At 52.4% G+C, this 24,559-nt stretch overlaps 1 long non-coding RNA gene across 14 annotated transcripts in view; it reads right to left on the reverse strand.

Annotated features, from left to right (window-relative positions):
• Nucleotides 1–6,140: 6,140 nt before the first annotated feature.
• The window catches only part of LOC104693587, a 93,957-nt gene continuing 75,538 nt past the window's right edge, over nucleotides 6,141–24,559 (reverse strand). For 10 of the 14 annotated variants that reach the window (XR_005602510.1, XR_005602509.1, XR_752564.4 and 7 more), the window contains 3 exons: nucleotides 14,578–19,831; nucleotides 13,086–13,145; nucleotides 10,589–12,235 (listed from right to left, as the gene is read on the reverse strand). This is a non-coding gene — a long non-coding RNA (uncharacterized LOC104693587). Of the gene's footprint in view, nucleotides 9,863–10,588; nucleotides 12,236–13,085; nucleotides 13,146–14,577; nucleotides 19,832–24,559 lie in introns of those variants that run through there. The other 4 variants (XR_002273478.2, XR_002273475.2, XR_002273479.2 and 1 more) reach the window with 4 other exon arrangements.

The raw sequence follows: 24,559 nt of genomic DNA on the forward strand, positions 1-24,559 counted from the left end.
CCAGGGCCACCAAGGAATTTGGAGGTCTGCTCACCTACCACCGGGAGATTTTGATGGTCCAAGCCTGTTACAGCCACAAGCCAGGCAGGGCAGGCTGGAATCACTCAGAAACTGGGATTTGCTGGTGCTCCCTCTTCCCCTGGGGAAGCAGCGTCCCTGGGAGCGTGACAGCAGCCAGCAGTGCTGTGGAAGAGATGCTCCATCTCTACCGAGTTGGCCAGCACAGAGAAATGAAAATGGTGCCATGATGCCCAAAACCACTCACTCTCCAGAATTTCCCCTTCCAGAAAATACCAACAGAAAAAACCCAATTCACAGCCAAAACCAACCCCCTTAAAAAAAAAAAAAATCCATTTGTGGTGAGGGAGGCTGTGCCCAGCAATCATGGCCAGGCTCTGGCTGTCATTCCTGACATGAACACACTGGAATACAAAACCAAATAATTTCATCACCACTGGATTTTATTTCACTTCCTGCTCCCATGGCTGTCTCTCCTGCCTGGACCAAAGGCTTTTGAGGCAGGAACTGGCTCTCCCCAAGAAAATCTCCTATTGCTGGTGCTTACAGCCTCCACTCGGGTTGTCCTGTGCAGGGCCAGGAGCTGGACTCAATGATCCTTTTGGGCCTCTTTCAGCTCAGGATATTCTGTGATTCTACGACTCTGTAGCAGGGGTGCTCCTGTCATTAGTAGCCAAGTGAGGGACCACATACACTTGAAAGCAAAGCACAGTTCCAAGACCTCTTCATCTGCTGCAGCCCATGCTAGGCAGCACCGTGCCCAGCCGGCATCACCTCACCGTGCAATTAGTGTGGGGTCATAAACCTTTCCTTTGACCGTGCCCTGAGCGTGGAGCTGGTGCTTACAGGCTCCCTGACCCCGCAGTTCAAACAGCTCGGTCTCAGCCTTGGCAGCAGGAGCACGTCAGCTCCAGTGCTACAGAAACAACTCGCTTTGAAATGCAGATCCTGCCCCGCTTTGTTCCCGCATCTTTGTAGGTGCCGGATTTACAACGCCCTCGCATCTTGATCACTGGCCTTACACCAAGGCCCCCTGCACTGCCGTGTGTGATGAGCTCTTGTTAGTGTTCAGGACCACGCAAACCCCAGGAGCCTTTTGCCTCCCTCGGCTGCTCTTGACTGATGCTCAGGCAGGGAGATGTGGTGGTGCAAAGCCCGGGGTCAGCAGCAGCCGGACAGATCAGAGGACGCTTTTCAAGTTCAAGTCCTTGGTTCAGAAAGCCGCTCAGAGGAGCAGCTGTTCACGTGTCTGTCCTGGTGCCATCGCAGGGGAGATCACGAGTGAGAGAAAATCACTGCTCACGCACCAGCAGCTGGAGATACCAGCCCCCCTCCGGGCATGGGCAATCCTTTCACAACGGGAAGCCACATCCAGAGAGCTTCAGATGGAGATGGATTTGGGATCCCCGCGATGCCGACCACCTCCCCCCGAGGCAGGTGCCCGCCCCAGCCTGTCTCCCCTGTCCTCGACCAGCGAGCGCAAGCTGCCAAGGGGAATGTGGCTCACAGTCTGCTGGCAGGCGCCCCATCCTTTTCAATTACGTGCAGTCCAATTCCCATCACGAGGAGGGGAGCCAGGAGGAAATGCCACCGAAGTCAGCAGAGTCGTGCTGCATGGTTTGGAGCGAGCAGGAGGAGATGCTAAGCCTGGCCTACACGCATCATCCGGGTCTCTTATATCTGCCCCGCGCCGGCTCAATCCTCATTTAAATGTATGGCATCCGTTCCCAAACTAGCAGGAGGTGTTTATAATTAATAAGAGGGATGTGGGGAGATGTGTCCTTTTTTCTTCTTTAAAGCCAAACATCAGACAGTGTTCCAGCCTCTGCTCCCTGTGATGCAAAGCCTGCTCCAAAACCTGGTCCCCAGCTGCCATCCTAAAAGCCAAACCACAGGGCCTTGGCCCCAGCAAACATCCCCCATTATAACACACAGAGCTGATTTAAACTTTTCCCAGGCTAAAGCCTTAATGATTCGTGAGCTTGGAGCCTTCAGCCCAGTTTAGCCCACTCACAGAAGTGGGCACTGCACTGTCTGGGGTGCAGCCAACACACCCCAAAACTCTGGCAGCCACCAGCCCAGGGAATGGATGCTACAGGGCTGTTCCTGCTGGCCCAATTCCCACATGAGAGGAATGAGCCCCCTTTTTACTACCTGTCCTCGCCCCAGGCTTAGGACAGCATGGAAGGGCAGATCAGGATATCCAGCAGCCACTCAGGATTTCCACCCCAGCACTTCTGTTAGACCTGGAGACAGGGCCATGCCCCAAGCTGTAGGACAAGCCCATGGGAAGTCCAAGAGCCACCACTGTAATGTGGCATGGGAAGCGACCAAGGAAGATAAGCTGCTCTGTGAATTTCTTAGGGCCCTGTAACAGCAGAGAAATTATTCCAGAAAGCTGTAAGATCTGCAGAAGCCTCCAGGCACCAGAAGGAAGCCAAACAAAGCCCTGTGCTCCCTGTTGGCTGGCCAGGGACATTGCTCCCTGTCCTCAGATGCAGTTCCAGCTGTGGCCACTCTCCACCACCTCAGAGAGAGACAGGACCACCACCAAACCCAGGAGCCAAATTAGGCCCCAGGGGAGACGAAGATTCCTCCCTGGACTCTGAGGAGGACAGCAGACGCCCTGAAGTGAGGGATAACATATGGCAAAGACAGCACAAAGATCGATCCAGTCTCACTTCAGCACACCAGGTCCACACAAGGACCCCTCTGGAAAGGCTCTGAATGAATAATCCTTCCCATGAATATCAAGAGCTATCTTGAAACAGTGGCTGTCCCTTCCCACCCACCAGCCCTTTTGAAGGCCACTCCAGAAGGATCTCTTTCAAGCATCAGAAATTACTTTTAAAATCCAGTCGAAATTTATTTATGGCCAGCTTATCACACAGGGACTCATCTTTCCTGACCAGAGTCCTCACAAAAGCCAGTGCATTAACAGCTGATGTCTTTCAAACCCTACTGGGGGTTACACCTAATCCCACTTTCTATAGTCAGCCTGGGACGCAGACAAAGGATTTGCCCTGTCCTGAAGGGGAACCTTTGGTAGGATCCCCAGCTCTCTCCTTCCTCTTGGGAGGAGCAGGGAGGCAGAGTGACTGGATATCTTAAAGCCTACTTTAACACCCCAAAAGGATGTATTTGTAGACTTTGTAGCTGAAGCACCATCAATTTTTATTTCTCCTGTGCCGAGGCTATTTTGGGTTTGTCTGGCACTGAGACCACACCAGCAGAACCCAGCCCTTCCTGTGTGCAGAGCCGAGTCAGGAGGAGCCAACGCAGACACCTGGGATGGGAAGAGGTCCCTGCTACCTGCAGGATGGCATGGCTGCCCTTCCAGCCCAGCCCACAGGGGTTACGGAGGTTCCTTAGGCTCCCCCCTGCTTTCTAAGTGGTTTCTAACTCCCACTTCATCCCAGGACCATTAAGCTTCTGAGATCTCTTGGAAACCTTAAATAAAAAGCCAGAGATTATCAAGAGATTTGTAGCCAGTGGTGGAAGGGAATGCTATCCATCTCCAGGAGTAGATCCTGAGGGGGTGGAAAACCAGTGCCAAGCCTCTGGGACCTCCTGGATATACACAGAGTGTCAGGGTGGCTGGGGACCTGGCTGCCAGAAGGACACCACAGACAAACAGCACACCTGGACCATCTTTCATGGGGACACAGGAATTCAGAGGGTCCTTCCACCCCAGTAAAAGTTTGGGATTTAGATGCTCAGCGATATGGTTGAAACAATTTCCTTGATCTTTTATTACCCTGGTAAATAATTTATTGGGACAGGCATTTTAAAAAATCCCATAAAAGACCTATAAAACATATTTATCACACAAAAATAACCCTGCTCCTTGGCTCCAACCAACAAGCTGAAAACTTGTTTGTATACTTCACTGCACATAAACTAACCAATGCCTTGTGACAGCTTTAAGCTTTTTAACAGCTCTCTCCCTTCTGCTTTTTATTTCCATTTTTCTCTCTGTGAATTCACAAGGTAAAAAAAAGAAGAACCTGCCACAACAGGAGAGGCTTCTGCTCTTGAGCAGATACTGACAGTCAGGAGCTGCCCTCCCAGTTTTCCCGACACCTGGAAAATTTAACAAATGATGCTTCTTTTGGCTGAAAACCACAGCTCAAAGTTGTGGTTATTCAGAGTAAGTTGGGACGCAGGGGTTGGCAGATGTGCACAGAGGGATGGATGCGTGTGTGACTGAGGTGCCAGTGGTACAGGCATCAAGCCACCTCTTTGTGCCTCCGTTTCCCTCCTGAGATCAGGAGCACTTCTATCACATTCTGCTGGCAGAGGGCAGGCTCCGGGTTTTTTTTGTCCAAGCCTTGAATAAATGGAGAATTCAAAGAAAAGGCTGAGGAAGGAGTTTTCCCACCCAAAACATGCAGCAGCCACAGGCACCAGAGCTTTTAAGCTTTTTGGCACTCCCTCGGACACCAGGGGATCCAGCTGGATGAAGCCTGGCCAGCAGGATGAGCGCTCAGCCTGCTGCCAAGGTACAAAACCAGAACCCAAACCACACTGATTGCTGCAGGCAGGATTCCTGGTGCCAGGCAGTCGCACAGATCCAGAGGCAGACCTCCCACATCCCCTGCGCTGTGCCCACAAACCCAGACCTCGCCCGGGCCAGCTCTGCTCAGCAAAATGCCAGCACACACAGGTCACCTGGCACAGACTGACCAACCTGGGGATGGTCTGAGGTGGGTTTCTCCTCTTCCCAGGAGCAAGGGCAGCTGTGGGAGCAGCAGTAAGGCCAGACTGAGTCTGGAGCTACCCTGCATCACGCTTCCAAGCGTGCAGAGAAGCACTGGGAGGAGGGGGAGCACAGTCCTCTGGGTCAGCAGCGCTGGCCATCAGGGCTGCCAAAGCACACAGACACCCAGGCACACACAGAGCCTGCTCCAGACGGCATCTGGAAGAGGGAGCCAGGAGCAGTCTGGGTCACAGCGCTCCCCATGCAGGACTTGGCTCTTCCCCATCCCCAGGCATCTCCAAGCCCCCTCATCCTGGTCCTGGTTCCAACACAGGAGCAACAGAATCCAGTTAAAAGCCTTTTAAGGGCTCAGTCAACACCCCAGCTGTGCTCCCCGCTTCACTGGGCTTCCCCCTCTGCCTTCCCAAAGCCCACACCGGGCACTTGAGCTACAGCTGCTTTCCTACCTGTGTGAGCCAGAACGCTGCTGTCCACACTGGCTGGTTCTCCATAAGGCTGCTCTCTGCCTCCACCATGTTCTCTACAGAGAGATCAGAAATTCAGAGCAAACTCAACCGAAAGGGCCATTTGATGAAGAACGAGCTCTGAGAAGGTGCTCAGTGGTCAAAGTAAGCCGTGGCTGGGGTCTCTGCATGCTAGGCATCACTTCTGCCCAGCTCCAGTGCCACCCTGGTACACTTACAGGGCATGGGAGAGCTCATCCAAGCCAGGGAAGGTTCTCCAGCTCCAGTGCAAGCCAGTCTCCCAAGCAGACTAAAGCCCAGCAGAGCACCAGCTGGTCCGTGCTCGTGGAGGCTGGGATGGGTGGCGCAGATCGGTGGGGCAGGCAGAGCCTTTCCTATCAGATCCCCAGTGTTGTCACTTCTCTCTGACACCTCATCCCCTTCCTAACACTTCCCCGCTCCCCAGTGCCGTCACCACCTTTCCCCAATGCCAGCAAGACCCCTGGAGCCCAGCTGGTCTGGACAGCCCCATGCCCACCATCCCACGCAGCTCAGCACAGGGCCCAGCAGGACACACCACGCTGGGGGGAGGCCAGCAAGGACCTACTGCCCACAGCAGCACAGCAGGGACAGCAGCTTCCCTCCTTCCTCCTCACGGGACCTTCATCATTGCCAGCAGTGGAAGGAAGCAAAATGGGCACCATGAGCTGCAGTATGGGTTAGAGCCCTCCAAGTTTCCTGGGATGGAGATACAGCTGTGGACCTGAATGGGTCCTTTTGGCCAGGGAACAGCCTTTCCTGGGGCTCCAGGCTCAACTCTGGGGCCTCTCCCACCTTCACCAAGTCCCACAGCTCCTTTGGCTGCCACTTCCGAACTGCTGAGCACATTAGCAGTTAAGTCCATTTGCAGATTTAAAAGTCAAACCCTGCCACAGGAAATTAAAAGATAATGCAAAGAATTATTTTAAAAAATTAATCTTTATTACTCTCCACTCCCAAGCTGCTAATAAAAAAAATGTGTTCCTCATGCAGTCTCTATAAAAACAGGTTATAAAGCAGAGGAAGAGAGGAAGGCAGATGCTTTAAAAAGGCATCTTTCATCCCTCCGCCCTGCCAGCCCTAACCATCCATCTGCACCCACGTGTCAGCTCCCAGCAGTTTCCAACCCAGCCAGCCCCCTTTACCCCACAAGGCAATTATTCCCCATTTCCATCTGGTCCCCCTTGTCCTCCCTGTTTTACATCTCCAGGAGATGAGCAATCTCCAGGAGAGAGCAGCCTAGAAGGTGGTTTAATGGCACACCCTCCTTGCTCCAGGTACCTCCGAGCCCTGTACAAAGCAGGATGAATTACAGCTCATTACAGAAAGGGCAGGCACTTGGGAAGTAAACAACGCAGCTATTACAGGTGCCAGCAACAGCTCCACAGCACCAGGGCAGGGCTGACACATGCGGGAAACCATGCCTGAGAGAGAGGTCAAGGATGCTCGGCAGCTCTCAGAAACCACTGAAGAGGCTGAAAGGGAGGTGGCAACTGCAAGAGTTTCTTCTGAAAATGCTTCTCTCTAAGGCTGTGCTCAAGAAAGCAGCTCAGTCCTCGGTATTCTAGCTGCAGCTGCAGCTGGAGCCCAGGGAGTCAGAAATGGGGCTGCAAACCACTTCTGTGTCGTGATACCAGGAACAAGTCAGCTGGGCTTTGGTAGGACCAAGAGTCACCACAACTGAGGAGGAGCACCCAATTTAGGATGTGAGAGAGATGAAGAAGCAGCAAACCCACCAGCTGTGCCTGTGCTGCAGTAGAAGAAACAGCCACAGGCACAGATCTGTGTCCCCCCAGCCCTCTGGCCAGCCTAGGGGTGGGGCTGGCCAGGAGAAGACCCACCACCAGTGCTCCTGCCAAAGCAGTGCCCCTGGGTCTGGTGGAAACACAGCCAGGCCAGGAAGGAGAAGGTGCTTCACAAAAAGAGAGATGAGGGACCAAGAGCTGCTGCACTGCACCACAAGCACACCATGAAAGCTGCTCCATGCCCAGAGCTGGGCCAAAGGAGCCAGCCTCGAGCAAACCTCAGAACATGCCCTGATGGCTCCAGAGGAGCTGCAAAGGCCAACCTCCCCATCCTCAGATCAGCAGTACAAGCACCAACCCACCCTCAGGCCTCCCCCAGCAGCACACAGTGGGTTTATCCCGGGTAAGGCAGCTCCACACCTTCTCCTCACTGGGGATAAAGGGAGTACTTGGCTTTTTCTGACTGCAGGAGGGGCAGGCGCACCTGGAAATGAAGCGCTGGCAAGGAGCAGGCGCTGGGGGTGGAGGAAGGAGAAAGGCAGAAGCACAAGCAGGCTCAAGCACGATGAAGGAGAACCCCCTGGGAGGGACAGTGCCTGCGGCGCTGCCGCCCGGGCCACCTGTGGTCCCCAGCACGGGCAGGAGCACAGGGGGACACCGCAGCACGGCAAGGCAGGAGGTGGCTTTCTGAGGGGAGGCTGACTATGATTGATGGTGCCGTGCTGTGCTCTCACTGATGTAGAAAATTAGAGAGAGATCGCTTCAGATACCGACCCATCTGAGACACTTGTTGTGTCCATCTCCTGTACACAGGCGCCTCTCCCGGGAGCTCTCCCGCCGGCTCGCAGGCTCATTATTCAGAGTGCTGAACTGGGACAAGCAATGCTATTTTATTCCTACTTCTTTTCTGCCCCCAAACTACTGGATTGGAATATTCTTGGGAACATGTAAGGTGCTGTTTTCCTTGCTCAGCTACTTGAAGGCAAGTTTGGTTCTCCTCAACTAGGAAAAAGTAGCCCTTCACTTTTTTCTTTTCTCTCCCCAACCAAAGCTGGGAAGAGCCTTTATAAAATACAGGAGCCATCTTCTAAGATGGAAATAGCTTCCTTAAAAACAGTGAGTCGTGCTCCACACCAGGATGGATCTGATAGCTGGTACTCTACTAACGTAGCCTTGTGCTATTGTCCTCCTGGCAGGATGGTCCCTTCTTGGCTTCCAATCCCTTTGCCATTTAACCTGTTCCTGGTTTATTGTGGCTGCTTTTGTCCTTCCACTGCTTCTCTGCCAGATGACAAAAGAATTTTACAATGGTCCTTAAGTGGGTTTTAAAAAAATCCACATAGGCTTCCACATGAAATGAAGAAGCCAGTGGTCTAGATCAGCACAGGCTGGTGTGTCTTCAGGAGAGGTGTCACACCACAGACAGGACACCCCTGGGCCCTTGACTTCAAACAGTACTGCCCCTCAGTAGCAGGCAACCCAGACAGGCACAGCATCTGAGCTCACATTCCTTTATTCCCAACATTTCCATGCTGGTCTAGAAATGGTAGAGGAACCTCTCTGACTGCTGCCCAAACAATCCCAAACCGGCCTTACAGTCCTGCAGCCAGTCACCTTTCTTCACACTCCCCCGGAGCTCCAGGCACCTACACCAGCCCAGGCTCTTCCACTTTGCAAGCACGGCTAGAGGAGACTGACCAAGATGTTGGATGTGGGAACTCCCGCCTCTGGAAAGGGCAGGGAAATGGTTCGGTCTCCTTCATGGCTCCAGACTGAGCCCCTGGTTTCTCCTGCCAACTCTCCAGCCTGGGGCAGCTGACCTTGTTCCCATGGCAAAAGGGCAGGTTTCTTTTTTTAGCTCTCGAGAACAGCTTCAAACTGCCCTGCTTTGAAGCCCACCACCCAACACGGATGTCCAGGCCCCTGAACCTGGGAGCCCCTCCCAAGATGACAGCAGCTAAATCCAACCCTGCTTGTCTCCTTTGTTGGAAGGACAACGATGCCACTCTGCCAGCGCTCTGAGCATCCCCTGGGTCACAGGGCACAGAGGGCAACAAGCAGCAAACACCAAATTCAAGCCAAAGTCTGAAGCACTCAAATCCCTGTAGGGAGACGATTTGGAACAAAGCATTCCTCTTCCTCCCTTCCTCCCACATCCACTAGAGACTGACCCCAGTTCCTGCTACCAATTTTCCCAATGGTCGTTAGTCATCTGCCCTTTGGAAGTCCCTTCTGGGGGTGCAGAACAAATCCCAAAACACCATCTCCCCTTTCCCCATCTGCTAATGGCTTCCCTCCACCCAGGCTGAGCCTCCCCCAGCCTGAGCTAATGGTAGGGAATTAGCATTAAAATGATGGCTTGCTATTAGCGGTGCCTCAGCTCCCCATCACGCTCCAGGAACACCAAATGACAGGCTGTGATTTCCCCACCGCAGTGCAGGGGAGAAGGAACAACGGCAGCCAGAAGTGCTGAAGACATCCAAGGAAAGCTTTAGGCTCATCTCTCCCACCCCAGCAGCCCTTTCCCTTCACCATCCCCGTCGTGCTCATCCACCGCACAGGCAATCCTACAAACAGATGGCACCTGGGCAGGAAAGCAGACAAATTGGCTCCCACCTGCAGGAGCACTAAGAGCTTTCAAAGCCCACTCGCCAAGAGCCCCGCAGGGTGGAAATGCTGGAGGAATCTGCCGTCGGTCGCCTTCCTCGTGGCTCAACGGCTCCGGCTCCATCCTCGCCTGGTGGCAGGCGTACAGCTGGCTCCTCATGGGAGCTGGTGGCAGGAGGAGACTGTCACTGTGTCCTGGATCGAATGGAAGAAGCAATTCAGGCTGAGCATCGATGGAGCGATGCTTTATTCCGTGTCAGCACAACGCTTTGGTTTGGAGGGCTCGCAGCCTGCAGCGAGAGGGTTTTTGTGGGTCCCCACTGAACATCCATCTGCTTGTCAAAAAACGAGCTCAGCTCAAGCTGTCTGCTCTCTCTTCCTGCCAAAGTGGGGGTCTGCCCTCCCAGAAACCTCCCCTCCTTGACCAGGTAACTGTGGCAAGAGCATGGACAGCCTCATTTCATCTTCTGCTTGCCTGCCTGCTCCTCTGAGCCCACCTGGCTGCAAGCTTCTCTGTACACAGGGGTGAGGGAAGCAGCTCACGTACCAGCCTGAAGAAAGCCAAGAGGCAGAAGCAGCTCAGCAAATCCATGGGTGTCAGGGCAGGCTGTCAGCTCCCTTTGGGCTCCTGAGTGAGCCTGCAGTTACACAGCATACATGGTGAACTCCTCCTCGCAGAGCCCCACAGCGCTGGTCACCAGCAGCAGGGAAAGGGGACACAGCCAGGCTGAAATGTGCAGGAGCATTTGGGTGCTTTTGTGGAGTCGTGCACGACTGCTGAAAAATTCCAACGCTGCATTCTAAGCCACTTAAGGTCAAACTGGTGGCCAGCAACAGGACCCGAAGGAACAGCATGAAGCTGTGTCAAGAGAGGTTTAGGTTGGATATTAGGAAAATGTACTTCACCCAGAGGGTGGTTGTGCACTGGAACAGGCTCCCCAGGGCAGTGGTCATTGCCACAAGCCTGCCAGAGCTCAAGGAGTGTTTGGACAATGCCCTCAGACACATGGTGGGATTGTTGGGGTGTCCAGTGCAGGGACAGGAGTTAGACTCGATGATCCTTGTGGATTCCAACTCAGGATATTCTATGATTCGACAAAACAATGCCCTTCCCTCTACCTCATCCTTAACTCTCTTTAGAAGTACCGGGACCAGCAAGTGTCCTCCAGCCCCAGCCTGCCAAAGGCATTGTCGTGGGCCTAAGAGGTGGGATGCAAAAGGCAGAGGGAAAAGAATAGTAGTAAAAAGCAGGATAAAACAGGTTTCCCCTTCCCCAGCATTCCCACCAGCAGCTGGGATGTGGGAGCAAGGAGGACTCATCTGATGATGGATGAGAGAGAACTGATCCTTGGTAAGGCAGAGCAGGAGCAGAGAGAAGCACAGCTCCCAAAGGCGATTCTCACACCTCCTTGGGATGAGAAAAACAACCATGAGAGGCAGCAGAAGCTCTTCTCCTGCATGTTTGGAATTCATCTCCGGCCTGTCAGGGGGGCCACGATCCAACCGCACATTTGTATATGCACTGAGCCGTACACCCAGCTCAGGCAGACTCCTGACAGATGCAGATGGGAAGGCCATTTTTCATAAAGTGAGAGAAAAAACGGAAACAAGAAAAAATAGCAAAACAAGGAGAGGCTCAGGCATCAGCTGGAAAAGATACAACAGGATCAGGGCTGAGAGAGAAGCAGAGTCAGATTAAACTTTTGGCTCTTCAAGAACACTAAGAGGCCAGTCCCCCTCCTCTGTTTTCCACTGCGGCCTAGCAGCAGCAGGTGCCTTCATCCTTTTCTCCATACCAGCTGAAAAATGAAAACTGGGCCCAGAACACCACCAAGGCTTTGCTGAGCTGGCCCTTGGGGACAGATGCTGGTAGAGGGGCTGCCAGAGCAGGTAGGCACAGGCACCTTTCTCCAAGATCAGCTCCGGCTCAGAGGAGGTGCGAGACAGCCCGCAGAGAACACGAACCACTAACATGTACCTCTGCCCCTCACACCCTGACCTAGCTTAGGCCTGGCCCTAAAGAGCATAGGGGCCCCCAGGGCTCTGAGGGACATCCCTGGCAGACCCCCTGCTGGTGCAAGCCTGCCGGCATGGCAGAGGACCACTCTGTGCAATGCTGCCATGATGGCAAACACAGCAGCTTCCCAGTTTGTCTCAGGCAGTGACGAGGGGCTTCCCTCTGTCCCAGGTCACCATGCAGCCAAGAGGGCAGCAGTGACAGCAGGCAGCAGGAAGTGCAGCTCAGCACAGTGTGTGCTGTCCCCTGAGCAGCACCAGGAGCCAGCGGGTCCCAACGCAAGCGAAGGGGAAGGGCAAAGAAGAATTACCCTCACGGAGGGGAGGATTTCACCTCTGCCAGTGACATTCTGCTGTTGTCACCGCCAGCCATAACATCACCCTCTTGATGCAAAATCTAAGTTGACAGTGATACAGGAAAGGAGCCGAGAGGGCAGCCAACTCTGCCCAGCCCTCTTTGTGACCCCCAAATCTCCCATAGCTTCCAGCCTCTGCATGGAGCAGAGCCAGCACCTCATTACCAGGTTACTAAGCAAGTAGATATTCCTTTTCCAGAGCCACGGAATGATATTTTCTTGCAGTTATCCATCCTTCTGGACAGCTCCGAGGAGGATTTCATTTTGGTCTCTGCTGCATCCTCTTTGGTTCTGAAATGAGAAACAGATGCAGGAGCCCACACCTCCTTTGCAAAACAACACATGCAGCCATAAGCTGAAGTCACCAAACCCTGAAGAGCTTCTGGTGAGAAAGTCCAGGTGCCTTCAGACTCACTGGAGGTGCACTGAGCCCCACTGATCCCTGCTGCCTGCAGCATTTCCAGCTGATATTCGTTCTCTTTGTCCCAGGAAAAGGCAAGCATAGGGCTGGGCAGCAAGGCTTGGTGAAGGTTACTGCTGAGACCTGGCAGAAATGTCACCCAGCAACGCATTTCAAGAAAGATTCATCCCCACGCAGCTTGGCTCCATAATAAAAGTGTCAGAGCAGCTGACTTGCTTCCCCCCATTCTCATTGCATACAGATTTATCCTGTCTCAGGTCTCTCTCCCTCCATAAGCCAGCACGTGCCTTTCCTTTCAATAGGCTGGCAGTGAAACTCAGCCAGCTGAGATCGTAGGGGGAAAGGGAGTACAAGAAAGGTGAAGGCATCATAGGGGGGAAAACACTCAGGAGCCAGGTTTCCCTCTCATTTTGGCTGCTCTCAGTTCTGAAATGGAGGAGGGTGACATGAGAGGTAACTTAACATGGGAATGCTCCAAATTTGTTCTGATGTTCCAAACCAATTCCCCAGCTACCAGGCTGTGTCACCTACCTCTCAGGGAGCTCAAATCCCATTCCTGACAAAACCCATCCCAAAAGGCATAAATATCTCTGAGCCTTCACCCTCCCAGCCAGGGAGCCCCTTCTCAGAGGGCTGTGCATGTGGTGGGCACCCAGGGACTAGGGAGAGGAGAGATGGGGCTCCCTCTGAGTCAGAGTCTCAGGCTGAGAACCAGCTTACCTTCACCACAGAGACGTGATGTTAATGCAGCACCACAGGCAGCTCCTGAGAGAGAAGAGTCTGCAGGGAATTAAAAAAAAAAAAAGAGAGAGATATTAATGGTCCTTCACAAACAACTAAAAATACCCAGAATGGCCAGGGTTTCTTTCGGATTTTTTTTCTTTTCTTCCCCCACCTTCCGCCCAAAGGAACGTGCCACACAAATTAAAATGATTTACCTCCAACCTGCAAGATAGGACCAGGCAAGGCATCCTTCAGCTGTGAGTGAAAGAGATGGAGCCTGCCTTTGTCAGGAGCACGCCAGCCCCAGGGAGGCGAGGTGGTGGGGGACGGCAGACAGAGCTGAAGGGATCCTGTTGGTTAATTCCCAGTAACTGGGACAGACAGGTCTGTGCCAGGCACCCAGCTGGGGTCCAGGGGGTGTTTCATCAACACAAAGGAGACATCAACAGCAGAAGTGAATCCTGGGCACCTCAACTGCCTTGGGGGGGATGCAGAGTAGGAGCAAAGGGCTGTGGAACAGCTTTCCCTGGAGCAGAGGAAGCCTCTCCTACCACCAAGGCAGCGCTGTTAGATTTGCAAAACGTATTGCAGGAGGCAGAGGCTGTGATACCTCCTGGAGCCATGGGCTTTATCACCCAAGGACATGGTTCTCCTGGCCCACGCCAGGGCACCCACTCAGGCACGTGCCCTAGCACAGGCTTTCTCCTTGCAGGTGAGACAGACAGTGTATTTCTAGCAGTGAGAGCTCATAGGCTGGAGGAAAACCAAGACCACCGCTGCCAGACTATCAGAGCGCCGCTTTGCTGTGTCCCAGCTGTCTCTCCCATCTCTCCCAGCTGGCTGCAGCCAGCACTCAGAGCACTGCAGCCAGCCCCAGCTCTGCAGTGAGCTTCCCCATCCTGTTAACGGCAGGCAGGCGAGAGGCCTGGCAGCCGAGGTGAAGGGCCACTTCATCTTCCTCACGTTCTCCTCTGCTAATGAAAATGTTTCTCCAGCGTGTCCTCGGGAAGGTTTCTTTCAGCCCCAGCCCTCGTGTGATTGAAGGCTAATCTCTGTTACTCTTGGCTGAATGGCAGCCCGTGAGGAAGGTGATGTATTGTGTTTCCCTTCAACTCGACATTTAATGGTGCTGGCAAAAGAAGAAAAAGCACCAGATGTTTCTAGGCTGAGAGTGAACTCCTCCCAAAGCACTGAGAGGTCAGGGCAGGAACAGGGGCCTCGTGGACTGGGAACAGAGGGCACCCCTTTGAATTCCAGCCCGCTTTGAAAGGCCACTTGGCGTGCCAGCATCCTCCCTCTCAGAGGCAGTCCAGCTGATTGCAGTGGTCACAGGAGGCAACAGGTCCTCCTGCCAGCCCATGGGACATGACTGGCCTCCAGTGAACTCCCCATCATCAGTGCTGCTCAGCACAGGGGTCTGGGAGAGAGGCCGAGGTATAGAGTGCAGACTTTTTGGGAGGAAAGCATGTGACAGAGGCTCAGCACTCACAGGTTCCTTTGGCTGGCTCCAAACTTAGTCACTGAAGCCTCAAGATGTGAAGTCCTTCAATCTGCAATGTTAGCTTCCTTTTAAAATGCTTGGAGACCTCCTGATTAAAAAAAAAAAATTGAGAGAAAAAATTAGGGTTGCAATCCTTTCGCTGTTGTGCTGCTCGCACTCAAGGAGACACCTGGCTCCATGACACACTTTCTCCTCTGCTCCACAGCTCTGCAAACACACTCCAGACCGCCCCCACCACCTGCTGCTCTCCTGCTGTTTCTCCCCTCGTTGGAACCACCCAATTGTCTATCATGGCATGTCTATCTAGGCCCTCCACCTGCAAAGCTTTGCAGCTTTTCTGCTTTTTTTGCCCCTAAAAAACCACTATCAGCATTTGTTGAGGACACCCTAACACAGCATAAACTCTCCTGTTTGCTTTCCCTTCTCCCAGTGGCACTGGTTGTGGGGTGTTTACCATGGACCACACCAAATACATCCCCCAACAGCAAAACCTGGAAGAGGAGAAGAAAGAGAAATTAAGAAAACACACAGGATGAAAAAGAAAAAACTTCCAATTACTGGCAATTAGTTCTACTTGATCACCCACTGTGATCTGTGCCCCAGACACAAATTGCTCTGGCAGGGTGGCACAGCTTGTACCTGCACACACAGTGCACAGGTGAGCACACAGGCTGTTTGGTGAAGGGATTCCAACCTACTTGGGCACCTACTGGGGCTCAGCCAGCTCCAGCCTTTCCGAGGGTCTCATACACACCAGTCAAATCAGAGCTGATGCTCTCCTCCGCTCCCACAAGCCATGGCCCAAGTCCTGGAGCAGAGGCAAGGTGCTTTCTTGGAGCTGAGGCCTGCCATGAGAGACTGCCCAAGGGATGTCCATCCTCATTTCCAGGCTCACCTGTGAGGGTTCTCTGGCAGTTTCTCCTTCCCAGGAGGCATGCCAGCTCCAGAGAGCAGTTGCAGGTGGCACAGCTCTGCCAGAGATGCCTTCCCCCCACGGGAGGACACGCTCTGCTCCCAGCCACAGGGAAGGCAGAGGCACCCAGCATGCTGCCGCAGTGGAGGAGGCACTCAGCCAGCCACTAATGCTTCCTTACTGTCTTGGAGCAAAGGGATGGATTAGCTTTTATTAGCTCTTATGAAGAGCACATCACTCCTGCCCTTTCCTCCTCACACAAGGCTCACGCACAGGCTCAGCTGTGCTGCTAGTGAAGCAGAACCAACTCACCTACGTGCTGGCGGCCCCAAACTCCTCTTGGGTCTTGTATAAATCTTACAGATCTTAAATCTTAAGCAAGCTGGGAGTTGGGATAGAACAATCCTCCTAAGGGTGCTGCAGGTGCTGCCCAGAAGTACTTTAGAAAAGATGGATGCTTGGCTTTTACATCTGGATCTCTCAGGTGGCACCATGCACGGCCTGAAGGAGGGCACGGTCTTCACGCCAGCCAAAGCAAAGCCAAGGCACAGTCCCAGAGCAGAGACCCAAACCCGGGGCTGTTATCTGCGAGATGGTCAGTGGCTTCCTGCCGCACTGTGCTGTACCCCTGACCCCCAGCACCCAGCCAGCAGCGCGGCTGAGGGATGGTGCTGCTCCGGAGAAGTCTCTCTAAAGTCGCTCTGGGGCTTGTTAGCAGGGTGATAAAGGGGATGAATGGCCTCAGAGAAACGCTCTGTCTCCTGCTGTGGCATTCATTATCCTTTAGCCAGGCAATTCTTCACACCAGCCAGGAGCTCTGGGCTGGCTCGTTTATCGTCCGCGGGGGCTGTTTCCCACAAGAGGCCACGCTCGGCACTCGCTGCTCGCCCCAGGCAGCTCAAACGTGCCTGAGGAGCAGCAGCAGGGGCTGGGGCAGAGCGCTCGGGGCTCATCCCCTTCCTCCCACACAGCCAGATTGGCTTTCCCAAACACTCAACTCCGTGACCCGAGCCACAGACTGCCCCCATCCCCAGATCTGTGCATTTTCAGCCTGATTTCCCAAGGAGTGCAAAGCATATGCAATCCTGCTGCATCAGTCTGTCCTCTGCCCACTCCCCAGCAACTTCTGACACTGCAAACAGATTTCAAGCTGATGTGACAGAGCAACAGAGGTCTTGGAGACAGCCAGAGTCTATAAATTTCATGGGAACAGACCACCAAACAGAGGAGACATTATTAGCACCTTCCAAACTGTAGTGTATCATCCCTTATTAGACATCAGACAATTTGTGTGGGAGAGATGCCATAAATATCCCAGGAAAGGGAGATGCTCCATTCAGCACAAAAAACTTACTGGACACCAGAGACTCTAAACCCAAACCGTACATCCAGAGAAGATGGGATTTCATGGATCCCACTGCACACCGGACCAACAGGAGAAGGTTTCAGGCCTGTTTGGCTGATAGGAGAGCCAGCCAGCTAAGATGGCACGTTAGCCTTTGGAAAGCCCATGGAAATGGAATGTGTGCCCTTCCCTTGTCCTTCTTTGAGAGACCAAGCCGAGGTCCTCCTGCATTTCCAGCCTTAATTGCCCTCCCAGACTTCTGGATGAGTTCAGCTGCTGCCTAAAGTGGAAGTGACATGCCCAGCTCCAAGGGGAAGAACTGACAGGCAGAGGAGCTCCCTCGCCCCCACAACTCCTCCCATTGCCTTTCCACTGCATGGACAGAGGTTTCACCTTCCAGAAAGACGTTTCATCCACAGACTGCTGCCAGGAAATGCCAGGAAGGCAGCCCAGAGTCCAAGCAGTGCCCAGTGAGCTCTCAGCAGGATCACTGACACATCAAGTTGCCCATCAGAGCGCTGACTGATGGGAGCCCGTTCCCCCACACGCAGGGCCTTGCTGCCCACCAGACCCACACACCAGCCCCAGCACGGGGCTGGCAGGCACCAGCATGGGTGTCCTTCCCCCAGCAGGAAAGAGGAATCTTCAGAAACCCTTCTTCTTCCTTCTGAAGGCTGAAGGGGACTCACCAGCCTCCTTGTTCTCCCTTTAGAGCCAATTAAAGTTCTCACATCACCCAGTGTGATGCAACCTTGCTAAGGCTGAGCCTGGCATTTCAGGGTTGCCTGCCCCCTCTGTGAGAAAGCCAAACCCTATAATGCATTTGGGGATAGAGCAGGGTGATTCCTGTGCTCATTTAGGATCTGCACTGATTACCCAGGCGTTATCTGTTCGAAGTGTCATTTCCAGCCTCGGGCATTCCAGAGCCCTGGAGGAAGCTGAGAAGTGACAAATAACCTTTTTCCCCTCCAGCTCATTTGTGACACTATCCCAGCTCGCCAGACACGTTTTGGGACTTCTCTGATTCACCTGGTAAAGGTCAAGTCCCAGGAGATGCCTTCAGCCTAGTGGATCATGTATCACTTGTACCTGTGGGGCTTCAGCTCTGCAAAAAGACAATTTAAACATGTGCTACAGCACATCCTTTATTCAAAAAAAAAAAAAAAAAAGAGGGATTTACACTCCAGGGGTGGTGACTCCCTGTTCTGCCCAACAAAAGGAGGGATGGGGGCTGAATTCAAGCTTGTGTTCATTAGAGTAGAAGAAAAAAAGAAAAAAAGAAAATCCAGAAATCCAGTCACTCTGTCCTAATTGTTCCGATCCAACCTCTCACAGTGTTGCATTGAGCTAAGGGGCCGCACCTGAAAGCGTGCCAAGAGCGGCATGAAATGTTAATGTTGCAATTAAAACAATATGAATATTGCAGCACTGCTCTGCTGCTTCCCATCCACTGAACAATTCCCACTCAATAGAAGTCAAGTTACATTTCAGGAAATAATGAGGTCTGCTAATTAAGTCTGGCCTAGGAAGACAGTAGTCTTAAAAGGAGAAAAAAATATTCAGATGCCCCCAAAATGTGTACATTTGCTGCTTATTACCTGCAAAGGGGAGTCATTAACGCTGCTCAGTGCCAGGATCACAGGTCAGTGCCACTGTCTTATTGCCCACATCTAGAGGAAGTTCTCTTTGTAATGATGAAATGCATAAGTCATGACCTGCCTCGTCCCCAGGCACGGAGCAGGGAATGCCAGGCTGACATTCAGCTGCCACAGGACAGATCCCAGATTTTACCCAGGGAAGGGAATTTTCCTCCCCAGCCATTCACACAACTGAGTGACAGTGACACTGGCTTGAGCTGGTGGAAGCCACAGGGAAAGTGACCCCCGGGTCAGTCCTGGCAGGACAAAGACTTACCAGGATCATCTTGTGTTTTAACTCTAAAAAGAGGCAACAGAGGATTCCCCCCTCTGCCCCCTGCATCCATCAGACACAAGCACGTGTTGCAATAACACGAGGACACAGAACAGCCTAGAGACAGGACACATTGGGTTCCAGGGGTCCCAAAGGAAGCTGGCATCAACACATTGCTCCCACGGCCTCCCCATCCTCTTGTTTTTCAGAATATCCCCAAATTTCTTTATCTGGGGCAGTTGCTGGGGCTGCTGCCACGTCTCCCGTGTTGCTCCCAGCCGGGTAACTGCAGGGAGAGGTTGGGCAGGGAGGGTCCATGAGCATGAGTATTTCATGGGAAGAGCAGAAGACTGGGAACAGGCCTACCACGCCATCCTGCTGATCTGATGATGTGTCTTTTTGACGACGTTGCCTTTTCTCTTTCTCAGAGTTTCGGGAGTACACAAGAACCACTCGTCCTCCAGGCCTGAGCTCTGCCATCACTCCCAAGCTGACCGACCCGCATGGAGCTGTCCAGGGGACACAGAGGAGCTCGCTGTGCAAAGAGGAGGCTACAGCAGCCCAGACCTCTCCAACCCCTTCCCTAACCTACTTCCCCAAACTCCAGAGGAAAACTCATCCAATGGAGGGGTGAGGGAGGCCAGTGGAGTCCTGGTTCATTCCTTGGCCTCTGCTGACACTCCAAACTTCAGCCTGTCTTTAATACAGGCAACCTTCGTGGTAAGTTCCAGACAGAGACTGAGCCATGCTAACCGAACTTGGCAAGACAATGATCCAAATCAGGGGGAGCTCAAAGCATCAGGAGGGAAACACTTCATTTGAAAGAGGAGAAAAACCCAGACGAAAAGATCAGAAAGGACTTTCCGGGCCCTGTACTGTCCTAAGGGATTCAGGTACCATTTCTATACCCATCTGTGAGAAGTAAACCTATTTGGCCACCAAGGCATGTCCCCACCTTGTTGCCACCAGCAGCAGCTCACTGTTTTGTGGATGGGTAGGTGGTCTCCTCCCTTCTGACCACTTCTCACTCTATTTCCAGACGAACCAGCACTTGCTGCTACCAAGTGTCTGTTCTGCAATAAAGAGCAATAAACATGCCAGAGTAATTAATGTCTTAACAACTTATTACAATCCTCAGATAATTAATCACAAAAGCTAAACATGCTGTCTCACCCTCCTAATGTGTTAATGCTCTAATTATTATGCCTCAATTAAGGGAAAGTCAGCGCTCCTTGCTTAGAAGTGCATTTTTAATAAGGGTGCCTGAATGCAGGCGAGTCGGAGTGGGAGGCGAGGGGGTGATGGGGGTTAAGGAAGAGGACACCATTTTTAATGAGGTTTCATGGGTGGCTCGAGGCAAGGAATTGACAGCTCCTATCTGGGATCTCACACACGACTGCACGTGTAACTGGGGGCCATCTGTGGTGGCTCCGTGCTCTGCTTCCCGCCAGACTATTTATAGGAAAAGCAGCACGTGGGGCACAGAGAAGGCAGGGACTGGAGATGAGCAGTCACACCACAGATCTGGCCAGCACGAGGCAGCAGAGGTGGCAGCTCTCACAGCAGGCATTAAAGGAGTGGTGGTCTCCTCTATGCAGCCCACTTCTTGCTCTATTTCCAGACAGACTGGCACTTGCCACTGCTCCTCACCCCTGCAAAGCATGCCCACTGCCCAAGCCTCTCCACCCAGCCCTATTTCCGTGGTATTCCTTGCCTCCAATCAAGCTAACTCTGGGACATCTCATGGAGATGATAAGAACAGCCTCAGCCCCCACACACCGGGATTACTCTTGGGATGTGACAAATCAGCTCTTCTGATTTCAGCCACTGCCTGGGTGTTTTCCACAGGTCCCTGTTATCTGAGGGAACAGAAAGCCAAAGAGCACACCACTTGAAAATGCTTGGCTTAGAGATGGGGAAACTGAAGGCCGAAAAGGTGTTCTCCAGGTGGCTTGTGGTGGTTACCAGCCACGAATCTGCCTTCCTCCTGCCCGGCTCTGAACCTTGCTGGATGCTGGGAAACTTCAGGAAGAGGCTCTTGCTGAGGAGGAGCTTGAGCAGACCCTGAAGATGAGCGTAGGGCCTGGACCCCTCACCGTGTGATAGCAGGAGAGCCCTGCTGCCCTCAACACACAGCTGTGCACCCATATGATATTTGTGTTTGGGAAAGACTTGCAGGACAAAGTACAGTCAAGGCAAGAATGGCATCACGTCCATCCCAGCCTGCAGAAGCAGTGACCCTAAAGAACAAAGGGCTCAAGGCACTGGGATCACAGAACTCTGCAATGCAGCAGGCGTGGGAAGCAGGAACTGAGATAGCCAGGCTGCAGATCTTAGTACCATACAAAAAGCTGCAAGAGAAGAATGGCTGGAGCCCAAGTCTCCCAAACAAAGCCTATAAAAACTTCTTTTTCCAATAAAAAGCTTTTAAAAGAACTCCCCCGCTAAAGTAGGTCTTCACACACAAGAAAACTCTCCCTAAACCAGCCTGGTTCCCGTTCCATCCAAGCCTTTTTAAATTTCTCAGACAAATGAATCACCAGAAGCACTTCCAGCCCAGGTTTGACTGCAAAACGATTGCATTTCTCGAAGAAATAACACACTGTGTAGGTTTGGATGGTTCCCTCTGAGGAATAAGGGAGAGGGAATAAGAAACAAAACAAAGTAAAGCAACCTGGAGGGGACATGAATTTTAAAACCCATGAACAGTTTTAGTTTTCAAATAATCCAAATAAAAAAAAAACGTTTCACATAGTTACTTCCAAAAAAATAATTCTGTCACCCTGATTCTTTGGTGAGGTCTCATGAAAAACAAAAGCGAGCTCTCCACCTCTGACACACCAACCTGACAGCAGCTTGAGTGGTGAAAAAGGGGCTGAGGCCTCCCCACAGAGGCAGCCTGTGGATTCCCACAGGGATGAGAGCTCCAAAAGAAGACACGTGTGTTGGGCCTCTCTCCACACTGCTTTCCATTCCAGCAGGAGGCATGAGCTGTCCAGACTCTCTGCCATCTCTTCACAGAGGATAACCTCAGACATCCAGCTCTAGTTCCCTGCACTGGGCTGGAGGCATCACAGCTCCTTATTCTCAGCAGCTTCACTTGGCTTTGGGAGCTGCTGCATGGAGATTCCAGAACCCACCCAACCTGCAAGACCTGACCACCCAGGACCACCAAAACCACTGAGATCTGAGCAAGCACAGCATCATTAGGAAGATATACAAGGGATATGACACTTTTTGAGGAATTAAAGGATATTTCTGCTGTTGTTTTCACTGACTGGTGGAGTGGAAAGTTTTCTACAGATGTTGGCATCTGTGCTGAAGACGGTGGTGCTCAGACTCTTGACTTCTTTTTCTCCAAACACACAATCCAACTCCCTCAGGCACTGCAAGAAAGTGGCTGACTGCTTCTGTACCTCTCCCTTCTCACCAGTGCCATCAGAGGTACCTGAAAATTCGGGGCATTACTTCTGTTCTGGGGCTAGAAATTTTGGCTTGGTTATCCTAGATTTGACTTATTCCAAACTGTGTTAAGCCAGCTGAACATCCAGTGCCAGGAGTTCTGGAGAAGTTGCCTGGCTCATGTTGGCATGCTGTGGGGTTGGAAAAAGCTGTTTACCTAGGAGACAGTAGTAACACCCAGCTCCTGTGCCAGGTATGTTCCCTGACATGCTCTGGGCCTCATTTTGCCTGAACCCACCACCAGTACGAGACTGGGAATCAAACCTTCCTCCCAGTACAGTGGACCTCACTCTGCCCAAACTGGGCATGCTCCTATTCCCACTGGAGCAGTCAAAATGGAGAGAGTAATTGCCTCTTTACACCTTTCCCATCTGAACTTATCCTAAGTTTCTTGGAGCAAGTCATTGCCCCAACAGCCCAAAATCTGCTCCCAAACCAGCTCACACAAAACATCTGCAGCCAGCAGCCGTGTGGACACATTCCCAGAGCCCTAAAGCAGGGCTTGAACGGGGAGGGCAGCCTCTGGAGAACAGCAGAGGAATCACATGAATAGATAAAACATGTAATGACCAGCAGAAAAAACAGCATCACTGCTTCCCAGAAAAAGACAGCCAGCCCAAGGGCATTAGAGGGCTGGACCACAAAGTTGGTGCCAACTGAGCCCAGATGCCCCAACCCCACAGCCCCCTCCAGCAAGATTTTTTTGAGCTCAGCTTACCCCCTCCCTCCACCCCCTGCCTTTAAGACAGACAGTGTGCAGCATGACAGCTGGGAAACCCAATCTGGTCCAAATTTTGTTACAACCCTGCTGGTTTTTATCCTTGTTTACCAGCATTAATTTTAATGGCTCTCCCTACATTAACTTTGTCCTGAACCAGTTGGAGGAAAATTCCTACTCACTTGCCTTCTGGAGAACAGGCTGGGTAATTTTCCCTTGTCATTTAACAGCCTGCCTGGGCTGCTCAGCAATGACAGCCACGTTGTGCACTGTGTGGAGGGCAATAAACTCCCCAAGGCTGGGGCAGAAGCATTTACATATCCCTGAATACACCGCCCATTCTTTGTCCAGTTTGGGTCTTGGCTTGTGCTGGTCCAGCAAGTGGAAATTTCTTCCTCCTGCTCAGCAGGGAAAGGAACCTTCTGAGCCTAATGGAAACTTCCTCCTCCTCCTTTTCAATGTGGAAAGGAACTACAGAGCCGGCACCAAGGATAAGTAATGTTTCCAGACAAAGTGGCAACCTCCCCAAGTCTGGGAAGCTCTAGGGTGGGTTTGCCAGTGGCCAGTTGAGCCTCATTTTCCCCTGGAATCATTAAAAATGCCTGTAAAACAGATCTGGAAAGAGATAATGGTGCTAGAACGTGCATGGAGAATGTTTCAGAGAAGTGGGGAGCAGGAAGATGCCTCTGCTCTGCAATGCCCAACTCGGGCCATGCTGGCAGAGCTGGGCATCATCCAACAGGCAGTTTCCCTGTTTGTGTTGTCTTGTGTCCCACACACCCTTGTTTACAGCAAGGAGCAGAAGGGAGGATGAGGCAATGCCTGACCTCTCTCTCTCATCTCCGCTCCTTCCAGCCACCATCCTGGCTTCCTGCAGGAGACATCACAGCTCCATCCAGAGAGAAAAAGATTGTCCTTCCCTTTGCTCACCAGATGCTGAGTGTGGTCCCACTCCTCTCTCCAGCACAGAGAGGTGTGGTGGCTCAGACCACGGGAAGGAAGAGGAAACACTCAGGTCTTTCAGCACCTTTCTCTCCCCTCTAAAGAACTAGGTAACAGCTCTTTCCACCAAAGAAATGCAAGGGTCTGATTCAGGCGAGTTGCCAAAGTTTTCTGTCTCTGCCAGCATAAAAAAGGGCCGTAGTTAGAGCGAGTGAAGTTATTTGTTGTATCATATGATGCCCATACTTTAAAAGTACAGATGTTCCCTCCATGCTCCAAGGGGTGATTTGGAAGACAGAGGACTCAAAACCTCCTACTCTATCCAACCACGAGCACCTGGGCTGCTGTAGAGGGAGGGTTGCCATGGAAAGATGAGGAAGGCAGCAGTGAGGTGGCTGGAGTATTCCCACCAATTATCATGAAGAATTTTGACTGCTCTGCTGTGTTTCCTGCATCAGCCTAGCAACCACCTCTGAAATGTTTCTTACACGTCTGAGAAGCTTTAAGCAGGGTCACACACCGAGGAAGCTGGGTGAGCAGGGAGGGCTCGGTCACCAGACAAAGCCCCCTGGGCACGGACACCTCAATTCCTGCTCCAGGAAACTCCTGCACGAGGTACAGGCAGCTGGATTGGATAGACACCAGAGCAGGATGAGGGAAGGGGTGACATGCAGGAGAC

This window comes from Corvus cornix, chromosome 8, assembly GCF_000738735.6.
Source record: "Corvus cornix cornix isolate S_Up_H32 chromosome 8, ASM73873v5, whole genome shotgun sequence".
Taxonomy (NCBI): domain Eukaryota; kingdom Metazoa; phylum Chordata; class Aves; order Passeriformes; family Corvidae; genus Corvus; species Corvus cornix.